This window comes from Vespula vulgaris, chromosome 21 (assembly GCF_905475345.1).
Source record: "Vespula vulgaris chromosome 21, iyVesVulg1.1, whole genome shotgun sequence".
Lineage (NCBI taxonomy): Eukaryota > Metazoa > Arthropoda > Insecta > Hymenoptera > Vespidae > Vespula > Vespula vulgaris.
Window position 1 is genome coordinate 680052 of NC_066606.1, and position 11910 is coordinate 691961.

Genomic DNA, 11910 nt, shown 5'->3' on the forward strand with positions numbered 1-11910 from the left:
TACCGACGAGACTCTCAGAGATCGATGGATTAACCCGGTTAAAATACATCTAAGTAATAATTTGAACATTACAAATTCTACTTCATTAGATTAAAAAATTGAATATAACGATAATCTCATATCATTAAAACTGTTTAGCGCATAAACAAGTTTTTATCAAATTTATAAATTCATCAGTATATATGTAATAAATGGGATCAAATAAAATAATAAAACATAAGGTTCAAGCGGTAGGTAAAAAATAAACACGAAGGTAAATCGATTGAAGGAAACCTTTTGTAGAACGCAGTTGGCTGTTATTAAAGGCGAGCTAACGAATTTATTGATCTCGCCTGCGTCAAATATCCATAACATCTACCCACGCATCATTTTCGTGATCGTTGACCTCTTTGATTGTTTTATCTAAGCTTTGGCCTATTCGAATAAACACATTGAAAGGAATATACGAATATTTTATACACAATTTATATAATACGAAATCGATAATATTACAGCTTGTTTATAAGACGTTACAAGGAGAAATGAAGAAACAAGAAAGGAGAAAGGAAAAAAGATTTGTTGATATATTATCTCTGAGTGACAATAGATACGTTCGTCTTTTTCTTTCTCTCTGTTACAAGAAATTTCTTTGTTCTCTCTCTGTTTTTCGTTCTTTCTCCCTCTCTCTTTCTCTCTTTGATTCTTGTGTTTAGCTCTCGAAACGACGCCATGGCAGACGACCTGTAACCTTTGAGCGCTTGTATCTCGTCAAATGAGTGAAAGGACCAGTGAAATGCGGTAAAGCCGAGCGTCACTTCGTACATGAAATGTTATTAACGTCGGATAGAGATGGACACCAAAATCATAGAGTCATACTCGTTAATATAATAGGTACTGTCGATGTCAAACTGTCTCTAAGTTTCTAACGAGTTTCTCGTAAATTTGACATTTAGATATGGTTTAAGGTGTCACTCTTTCCTTTTATATTTAATTTAAATAAAATACGATTTATATTCAACTCTATATTGAATCCGATTATAACGTTATACTAGTATATACAACTTTATGCGATACTATGCGGCTGTATAAAACAAGTGATCTATTTTATTCCTCTATGCATCTTCAAAATATATGTGTTTACACTGATATCAATACTTTATCTACTCCAAAAGGTACATATTTACGATATAACAACTAACTCATTTATGTATGACGTGATATTCTATCATTTCTTTCACATAATATTTGTAAAAACAACATCTACACGAAGAGTTAGAATTATTTATTCTGTATTTTACAATATCCTTTTTTTTTGTCTCATATACGAAAAATAATGATTATATTAACGATTATATTAACGATTATATACGATTATATTAACGAAAATATCAAAAACAAACGTGTGGCAATTCATACGACCTTTAGATACATCTGTAACAATAGCGAGTCAATACGAAAACGATAATGTAAGGTTTTCACATAAAAAAGGAGAAAAAAAGAGGGAGAGAGATCACGTAAAGCTCTTTCGTGGAAAGGACGGTAAACGCGTTTGTATATTTGTATTGTCCCACTTCGAAGCGCGTCGTATCGTTTGCGAGACAACGATACGAAATGCGTATACTTCTTCGGGTCACCTTCTTCTTGCTCAGTCGTTGTTAAACCTTACAAAAGGAGAGAGCATCGCTCTCCTTCCAGAAGGATTTTTCGAGCAGCGAAATGATCCCCGTGCGGCCATTATTATCCTCGTAGTAAGTCGAGTTTGACCAGATGTTAAAAGTCCCTCTCTCGTACTACGCAGAGATTTCATTCACAGACTCGTGGGCGACTTCTCGAGCCGTTTCATTGTTGGTCTGGAGTACCTGTAACTTAGAAGGTCTTTAGAAGAACCGAGTATCATACTATGGCGTACGATCGGGGATACTTTACGCTTTTAAGAAAACGTAGGATTTGAATTTCTCGCACAGGAGGGTGTCCTCATTGAAGACGGAAGACTTTCATTGAGTACCTTCTTGCAATGATAAAATATTTCTCTAGGGAAGAGAGAGAGAGATGAAGATTAGTAGAGAGGATACTGCAAAGAGGAAAAAGCAAGTCGAAACTTCTCAATGAAACGACGTTCACGACCGAGAATAAGAAGAAGAAGGAAGGAAAAGAATGTGGCGAGGTCGAGTTTCATTCACTTCTAAAAACGATGAATGAAATCGAACGATTCACCGCATTGAGGAGTGAAACGAAGTAATACCTGTTCCTAAACTAAGAAAACTACCCCGGGGAGTCCTCATAGATGTACTTTAACAAGTCGACTTCACCGCTATAGATGTGGATTGAATGGAAACTGCATTTAGGACATTTGTCCATTTTGTAAGTAATATCATTCATTTCGTGAGAAAACTTCACTTTTCGAAATGATTTCTACTCATTTTCCATAGCTCTCTGAATATCGTATTACGACGTATCGCATGAATAACGATAATTATTACAAAAATAATCATAAAGATATTTACGCGTAACGTTTCGTTATTTCACGTTCTTTCATGACGATTTAATAGTATTATATACAAAAATCCCATCACTTTTATCGGCGAGATTTGAATTTTTTCTCTTCATTCGTATTCTCTTTTATCGCATCAACCTTCATCGAGCTATTTTATTAGAACGCCAGGTAACGTATTCCAACGTACTTGAATTGTTAATTTTATTTTTATGTTGCTTTTAACGCTCGACGTCAATAAAACATTTTTTTCTATTCTCTGAATACTTTTTTTAAGCGTATATCTTTGTATTCGAACTATTCCCGTCAAAATAAGTAAATAATGGATAAAAACGAAAAAGACAATCGTCAGTACCGCTAGGACATTCGTAATCATTTAGAATAAAATATATTCGGATTCTTTTTAATACTTTATAAGAACCGGAAGAGCTCCGAAGTTTTTCCTATTACGACGATCCACTCGCACAGCTACTGCTCGTTTCTTCAGTCGTAAATCCTTATTTGTCAGAGTTTCTTAAACCCTGCGGGTGTTCTCGAGCTTCTTTCGACGAGAAGGCTTTCTTCCATCGAGCATGAACGGCGAGTAGCACCCTCTTCCTCTCGTAGTCGAGCATCCATGGCAACTCGCTCGAGTGAATACTCTAGAGACCATTTTCCTACTCCTATAGTATAATAGCAAGAGATGACGGAGAAAAAGGAAGGAAGGTGAAGAGTGGGGTAGGAGGAATGATATACTTAAACCTCGACATCGAGTCCTCGTGCTTTACGTCCATCGACTGCGCGCGTGCTCGTGCTTCCAACGACGAAGCACCTTACGTTTATCCACGCTAATGGAGAGTCATCTGTTAAACGATCTCAACTTACTCAAAGAACGAAGACTATATACTGAGATTCTGAAAGAATTAAATACTTCGATTATCTGTTTAACTTTTTAACTTTTTATTCGTTTATACTTTTTTTCTTTTTCTCTCTCAATTTCTCTTGATAAAAACTTAGACAAAGAGATGGTTAAAAAATTCTATATATATATATATACGTATATGTGTGATGATTCTATACATTTATTCTTCGTTTCTTTATCATCAATTTCCCTCTTTCTGTTTCGATATCGTCGCTTTAACCACTTGCGCTTTGGAATGACGTGTTATGCACGTAGATAGTTTACTGTCGTAAATATGTAAACGATGTGCATATCACGTCGCCTGAAAGTCATATATATATATAAAGGAGGTGCAAAGTGTCTGTCATGGAAAAAGAATTGCGAACTGAAATTACATGGGAGTGTAAAAAATGTCTTGCTACTTTGAACATTCTAAATTGTTTTTGAAATTTATTACTGTTTAAAGGATTATAGATTTTATTAATAAAACGTTTTATACATTTTCACAAGCTCTTTTTTTTAAGACATTATTGTCTAATACATTATTTAATACATTATTATACATACATTAATCATATCTATATTTATTCAAATTTATTTACATACATTGTTTGCACGCAATCGGCCTAAATATTTTATGAAAATGATTTCGATTACCGCAGTTCGCTGTAAATTTATTTCGACGTGATTTTCATGCGCGCCCTTTAACAAATAGACGGCGCAAGTGGTTAACTGATGTTTTATTTTTTTTTACTTGTCCCCCTTATACTTTTGAAATATGTCGTGTGAAAAGATCGAGATCGAGGCGATGATTTCTAAAGATACTACGAACGACCTACCTTTTGTTCACCCTCCGCGAAACCGCATTCTCGATTGTTTTTTTTCTGTCTGTCTCTCTTTCTCCTTTTCTCTTTCTCATATACATGCACACACTTTATCCCTTGGGGACGTTGCTTATTAAATGAGGACGAAAGGGAACAGGAGGATAAATTCGAATACCTCGAGTACAACGGGATGCAAAGAATCCGTAATGTACAACGAAGGGAGATCTGTAACGTCGAAGAAGGAGAATGCGAGGCATTTATTATCTCGTGACAACTGTTCGCCGTCCTCCTACTCTAACACGTTCTTCGAATATGTGAATTCGCTTGAGAAAAGAATACAGTAGAATTTTTCGTAAACTGCGATAAATAAAACTTGATTTATCTCGATGGTAAGTAATATCTATGTATAACATCGAAAAGACTTGTTTTTATATTACAATCTAATCAACCAATATTCAATTTACATTACAATTCAAGAAACTTATTATACGTGCATCCAATTTTAAGTTGTTTACTACAGAAGCTTCGTCAGTAATTCGATATATGTTTGTACACGAGAATTCTAGAGTAACAGACAAAGGTATCGGTATAGAATGATGCGAGAGATTCATTGCATGACAAAATTACGGTTTCACGGACTACGATAGTAGATCGTTACATATTCATTGTAAGTCACGAAGTAATAATTCCACGTGATTATTATACTAGGATAACAGGGTGTATACGTGCGCAACGAAGCGAGTGAGAAAGATAGAGAGAGAAAGAGAGAGATTGAGGGAGAGAAAGAGAGAAAGATGACCGCATTAATCTTCCTCGCAGCCCTTAATGAAACAGTGAAACGACAGTTCCTTTTTCACAAAGCGAATCTTATATCTAGCGTGTATCTGCATACGTATGTTACTAATCCGTTTTTGGTTTCCGTTTTTTTTTGTTTATTGTTTAATACGTTCAGAACCATTTTAATTTGTCGTATTTTTAAAAATATCGGTTATTTTACTATAGAATTTTTTTTCAAAACAAAGAGATGACGAGCCTATAAAGCAAGTAAAATGAATAGACTATATAAAGAAGATATCGATCAATCTATCGCTATGTCGTCTTGCGACACAAAAACGGTAGAAACGTTGCCAAAAAAGTAAAGTAATAAATGTCGATTGAGTATGGAGTGTGACGGTATATCTGTGTGAATGCGTACATACATAGATAGTTACATAGATGGTAGCTTTATCGACATTATTGGAAAAGGGAAAAACTTGAAACGATGAGATGCTTTTCTCTTGTATATTTTTCTCGGTAGATTCGGTAGAACGTCAGGTTTGTGTATCGATGAGCCTTGAAGTAACAAATTCAGGTAAACGTATAACTTCAGTAGCGATTGACCGCGAGACTATTAACTCGCCAAGAGTATTGCTAAGCTGCTTTTGACAGATTCATTTAGTTTCTGATATACGTGAATAAGAGTCACAACGGTGGAAAATAAAATGAAACGGAAAAGAAAAAAAAAAGTGGAAGCGTCTGTTACGTTAATGCGTGAGTTATTTCGTTAATCGATCTTAGCGATAAACTTTATATTTATCACTTTGTGATCCGATCGAACTATATGATCGTTCACGTTGTCCAACGAGTCAAAATAAAAAACACGAAAGGTTCCAATTGCGAGCAGCTGACTAAGGAAACGTACTTACATTTTCTCTGATGCGTGATACATCATAATTTTATGTAGCTGATTCTATAACGAGAGAGAGAGAGAGAGAGAGAGAGAGAGAGAGAAGGGGGGGGAGAGAAAAAGACAGAATATGTTTCATGTATTCATAAGTCAACAATAGACACTTGAACCTGCCTTGTTAGACGAGAGCAGTGAAGCGAAAAACTGGGTGGAGCTAGTACCTATAGATTGCTACGGAACATGGTCCGAGTTATTGATGATCCATAGGATGAGAATTTTGCCTTTGGAAAAGAATGAAGCGACGAGTATGCCTCGCAATAATAAGTTGTATTTAGGTGAGAAAAAAAATATTGTACGATGGAGGTGAATATTTGATCAGGAATAAAAATACAGCATCGAGAGTTTGAATTATCAAAAGAGATAAGATTTAAACGGAGCTCCAATTAGGGAAAGCAAACACGAGAAAGTTAAAACGAGCACGATGATATCGATCGACGCGCGTAGAAGGGTAGCACCGATGTTCCTTCTCCTCCTCTTCCTTCTTCAAAACTTCATTCTTAATCAAAGCTTACACAGAGGGAGAGAGACAGAGGGAGAGAAACAGAGGGAGGAAGAGAGAGAGAGAGAGAGATGGAAAGTCCAATTTGTAACGCGACCAATTCTCTTCGCTTCCATCGAAGGATGCACCTGTGCATGCTTCGCGAGAGTTTGGCATCTCCTAATATCGCATTTATCGTACGGAACTCTCGGAAATGGAATCCGTAGAAGAACATTAAAGTCCGTGAAGAAGCAGGCAAAACGAATACACGTTGTTCCTATACGCGGGAGGGTCTCTTTCTCAATGAATAAACGCAATATGCTTGTCCTCCACCCTAAACTGTCGTTGCTGATTTGGTCACAGAAAGAGAGAGATGGGTCGATGCGAGAGAGAAGGATAGCGCGCATACCAAATTCATTGCGACGATCGAATCGAGCACAGGCGTCGAAAGCGAAATTTTACAAGCGACTTCACGTTACTCAGCATTGCGTTGAACTGACAATAACGTGATCTTTTATATCTTTTAACGGGGAATAAATAGATCTTTTCTTTATTTTTTTCTGTTTTCGTAGTCTACAAATTTTTGTTATTTATATTCTTTTCCCTTTTTTTAATATTGAAAAGGTGCCAGTGCTGTTTAAACAAACGATATAATGTACGCGAATCTTTATAAACGTTAAAAAGGAGAAAGAAAATATAATAGAATTGCTAAGAATCGAGCTAAACTTTCGAAACTTTTTTCTCCGCCTTTTGCATTTTATATGTAAGTAATTGTAAATAAAAGAATATTTAAAATCCTTTCTAAGAACGTGATGTATAGCATGATGGTATTATAAAACTATTTACTAACTCAAGAAATGTCCGGACATTTTTTAAATGAATTAAATTTTCCTCTTTCTCTCTGGCTCGCTTGAAATTGAAAACATCGTTTGACAAGTTCGTTCACTCGAATGAAATTCTGCGTTGAAGAGATTAATCGATTAATTTTTGAAATATTGTGAGCGAATGTTCTCTTTCTCTCTCTCTCTTTGATTTTCTAGAAAAGGAAGCAGAGAGAGAGAGAGAGAGAGAGAGAGAACGTCAATCACGATTATCACGACAGTGACACGCCGCAATATTCTGTGGTATATGTCGCTCGATGTCGACGCCACTGAAATTGGAGCACGCAGCCTTGTTCGCACCCTTCGTTTTGCGTTGTGCACGTGTACAGTACCCTGGTCCCGCTACGTCTCTTCGTCATGCTCTCTCCTTCCTCTTGCTAGTGTCCGAATGACGCGTATTAGCAGCGATGATATTACGTGTCAATATTACGTTGCCAGTCAGAACCGCGAAATTGCTACCGGTGAGGTAATCAACTTTTAAAACACACGTTTAATTTCCGTGAAAAATCATAGAAGGAGTGATCGCATGCGATTGCAGATTTTAAGATTGAGTTATTCCAGTTATTCGGTTTAATTTTAGTTAGTAATCACCAGTAGTTTGTACGATGGATTAAAAAACCATTCGCGTAGGAATTTTGACTTTTTAAAGTTTGAACAAGTAGTTTAGCATTTTTTAATAAATATAAAGAAGTTAATATGGTGTGTGTTTCTGTGTATATATATATATATGTATGTATGTATATATATATAAAGTGGATGTTAATAATGAAATATAAATAGTTTTTCTTCTATAATACAAAATAATCCTCTTAGGAATTTTCTATCAAGTGTTCTTATAAGAAATTGATATAATGTGTTTTGATAGTATTTTGATATAAATGTATTTTATAGATTTGGTTGCCAATAAAAGCAACTATTCGTTCTCATATCAGGACAAGCTAGACAAACAAGTAGAAAAAAAGACAAAACACAGTTTGTACTAGCGACGATCGATGAGTCTAGTAGATGAGGTAGCTACGATTGAGAACGTCCATTGTACGTCATTGTACTCTACTGTCCTCTAAAATTGGAAAAAAGATAGAAAAGCTAGACGTTAAGCGAACATAGGATTAACGATCCATCGAGACAGGAAGCTAAATTTTTGATAATGTCCTCCTAAGCGACGAACGATAATAGTCGACGGGAAAATGTCGATGGGCAACGTACGATGATTCTGGGAGTTATTCGTTGATTCAATAACCGACGAGGAATGCAAGGTGAGCATCGTTGAAAACGATATCGATTCCATTCGAGGACGAATGGGCTATACGACAAATTCGTATTAATGACAAAGCACGTTTTCGTTTTACTTTTTCTGCATGCTCATCCTAAGCACAATGTGACGTAACAGTTGGGACTGATGCCAGTCTGCTGGAGTTTCTATCATTGTCGAAGTTCGAATTAACTGTAGATCATATGTCCGTGTAGGAACATTTGGACCCTCGTCATGCAGATTCTTTCCTCTAATGAAAAAGTTAGAAGATGGTGGCGAACGCGACGACAGAAGGTAACGTAAGAGAGAAGTTTACGAGAAACGCGTAGTTGCTTTACGAACGAAAGTCACATTTCGTTTTTCTCGCGTTAACTTTCGCGCCTCATGGGAATACATTAACCTGTATGACTTGCGCTACTTCCTCGAAGAAAAAGGGAAGAGGGTCATTTTTAATAGACTCGTATCGACGTGCCATCCTGACAAAGTTATTAATGACATCGAAATAGTCCAATGAGGAAATTTTTAATGTATCCCTTGACGTCTTTTTTTAATAAAGTTATCTCGTATATATTTGCATATATATTTCGATTTAATAGTTTCATCAAAAATTACGAATTCTTTTGAGAACAAAAATTCCAGATAACCGTCGAATATTCTTTCGTTTGCATTTGACATGAAAAATTGATCGGACATTCCTTGCTCTTTCGCTTTATACATGATTTGTACAAAGTTTACTTATACGTAACAAATTGCTGCGCAAGAAAATCGATAAAAAGAGAAGGAACATGAGAAGGAGAAGGAGAAGGAGGTGGAAGAAGAGTTTGAAGCTACGGTTCCCTTGGGATAAAAAAGTCCGCGTGGACCGAACGAAAGCTTTTCAAAGACCATAGAGATATAGATATGATGAGAGAGAGAGAAGAAAGAAAGAAAGAAAAATGTAAGCACGGGGTGTAGTTGGTCTCTGCACGCGTGTCTTCGGCTTTGATGCATAATCGAGTGTTTTCTCGTTACTTACAGTGGTTATTTGCCTGGGCAGGCAGTCAATGAGAAGCGATTTAGCAAATAAGTAGCATATTGCCGATGGCCGTTCATTCGACCGTATGATTCGTGATTTACGTTTCACGATACGCCGACGGTATATACGCCGTAGAGACGGCGTATCGATCTTCCTACCTCTTCTGTGTGTTTGTGTGTGTATATGTGTGTATACATCTTCTCTTTCTCTCTTTTCCTCCCTCTCTTTCTCTACTTCCCTTTTTGCTGTGGTGGGAAAGTTCGAGTGGACTACTACAAGGCTTCTTAATTCGAGTGTCCGGATAAACAAACAGCATCGTGGTTCATTAAACTTTCTGGGCATTCGACGAGTCGAATTATATACGTTTAGTTAACTTTCGAGACCCAAATCAACTCGAAATCGCCGGTTAGATCGAAATTCATTTTTAGTCTTACAACGTAATTTTAATATCGACGCGATATCGTATAAGGAAATAAAAATTAAAAAGTACCATATTCGATTCGACGTGTTCACCTTTTGAAAATATTATATTTCGCGTGCATATATCGCGTTTTATATTCGTTGTTAAAAATTATTCGCACAATTTATTGATTTCCATTCGGCTTATCGTAACCACGGAAAAAACTTGGCCACGCATGCACATTACGAGAAGTTGGCAGTTACGTTCGCGTGTCCCTGGAGATTAATGGGCCGTCGTGAAAACGGGGTCGAGCCAACGGAAGAACGACGAAGATGGACGGATAAAGGAAGCAAGGTGGAAAAAGAAGAGAGAGAGAGAGAGAGAGAGAAAGAAAAGGAGAATATGTATGCGCTGAAGCGCGAAAGAAAAACGTGCGATCATGTCGAAGTCGTGCATCTCTAGTTTTTCTTTGAAGGCGGCATAAGTAACCTGACAATTTTCCATAACATTGATTCTTAACAATTCTAAAGTTCTTCGAAGGTATCCCGTAAAGTCGAGTCGACATAACATTTATCTGTAACAACGGTATATAAAAAGGGGCTAGCAGTTGACCACTACTCATAACTTAAATACTACTATTGCAAACAATTCTTCGTAAGATATCCCATTGGTCTACCTTCTTGCACTACGCTTCGGGAACATATGTTTGTTTTTTTGTATGTATATTGCATTACGAAGAGAAGTCCTTTCTGTAGTCTCCTCATTTTCTCTCTCTCTCTCTCTCTCTCTCTCTCTCTCTCTCTCTCTCTCTCTCTCTCTCTCTCTCTCTTTCTTGACTCGGCGTTCGTGCCCTTTTCCGAAGGGACTACTGGCGCGTGGTCAATTTTATTAATGATCCGGTCTAGCTAGATTCGCGGACAATCGAACGAATGTTTCGCCTTTTCTATTTACCTTTGGAAATCGTCATTATTAGGATCAAATAAAAAATTTTATTCGACGTTTTTTCTTTTTCCTTTTTTTTTGTTGTTTCCATTATCAATCAACGAACGTACGAACGAAATAAATCAAATTAAGTAGGTACTTACTTGTCCCGTTGCATTTCTTGTTCTTTTTTCTTTTTCGAAGCACTTTCTATCTTTTACAAGCGCTCGTTTTTATTCTAACGATAAGTAGATATCTAAATACATACCGGTCGTTATCTACGCTATGTAAACTTTCACCTACTTTAAACCGCAATGCAAACATCGATGTATCCTCGAACGACCGCGCAATACAACGAGAGATCCTTTAACAAGCGTATTTCGATCGTACCTATGCGTAACGTCCATACATACGCACACATGTGTATGTTCGTAAACGTATGGGCTAATAAAACGAAGTGTGTACGAGAAAGAGAGATAGGGATAGACAAGGGTAGTCTTTCGTGCTCGCCTACCTGAATTACGTAAAAGAGAAGTGAAGCTGATCTCTCACGCACGTGCTGTGTATTCTGCCTATCTGTTCCTTTCTCTCTCTCTCTTTTTTTCTCTTTCTTTCTATTCCCCACCCTTTTGTCGATCGTTCTTTTCTTCACCAATCTCTTTTGTATCGTCGTGTTCATTGTATCGTCACGCGGTCGAACTTACATTGACGATAATCGACGCGTACCTCTTCTGTGTGCAATTGTGTCAAACGTGTATTGTGCGATACGATCGATACGAATTATCAATCGATGAGAAAGAATCTATCTAAATTTATAGCACTTCGAAAGAGCCTTTATATACGAGAAAAGGGTACGAATGCTTATTTCGAAGTTGGATGTAATAAAGTTCGATGTAATAAAGTCGGAAAAAAAAGAAGGAAAGAAAAAATTAAAAAGAAAAAAAAATCATTTTACTTCGAGGAACTTTAAGGAAGTACCTTGCGAGAAACTTCGGGAACGAGTGAGTGTTAAGAGATTTATCATTAAAATAAACATGGTATATATCTACAATGATGAAGTTTC

General features: G+C 36.7%; 1 long non-coding RNA gene across 2 annotated transcripts; it reads left to right on the plus strand.

Annotated features, from left to right (window-relative positions):
• Positions 1–7614: 7614 nt before the first annotated feature.
• LOC127071173 (uncharacterized) lies at positions 7615–9154 on the plus strand. 2 transcript variants are annotated; one of them, XR_007784922.1, is made up of 3 exons: positions 7615–7720; positions 8151–8515; positions 8727–9154. It is a non-coding gene; the product is annotated as an uncharacterized LOC127071173 (long non-coding RNA). The 2 variants fall into 2 exon arrangements; XR_007784921.1 differs by having other exon boundaries at positions 7616–7725.
• Positions 9155–11910: the final 2756 nt, after the last annotated feature.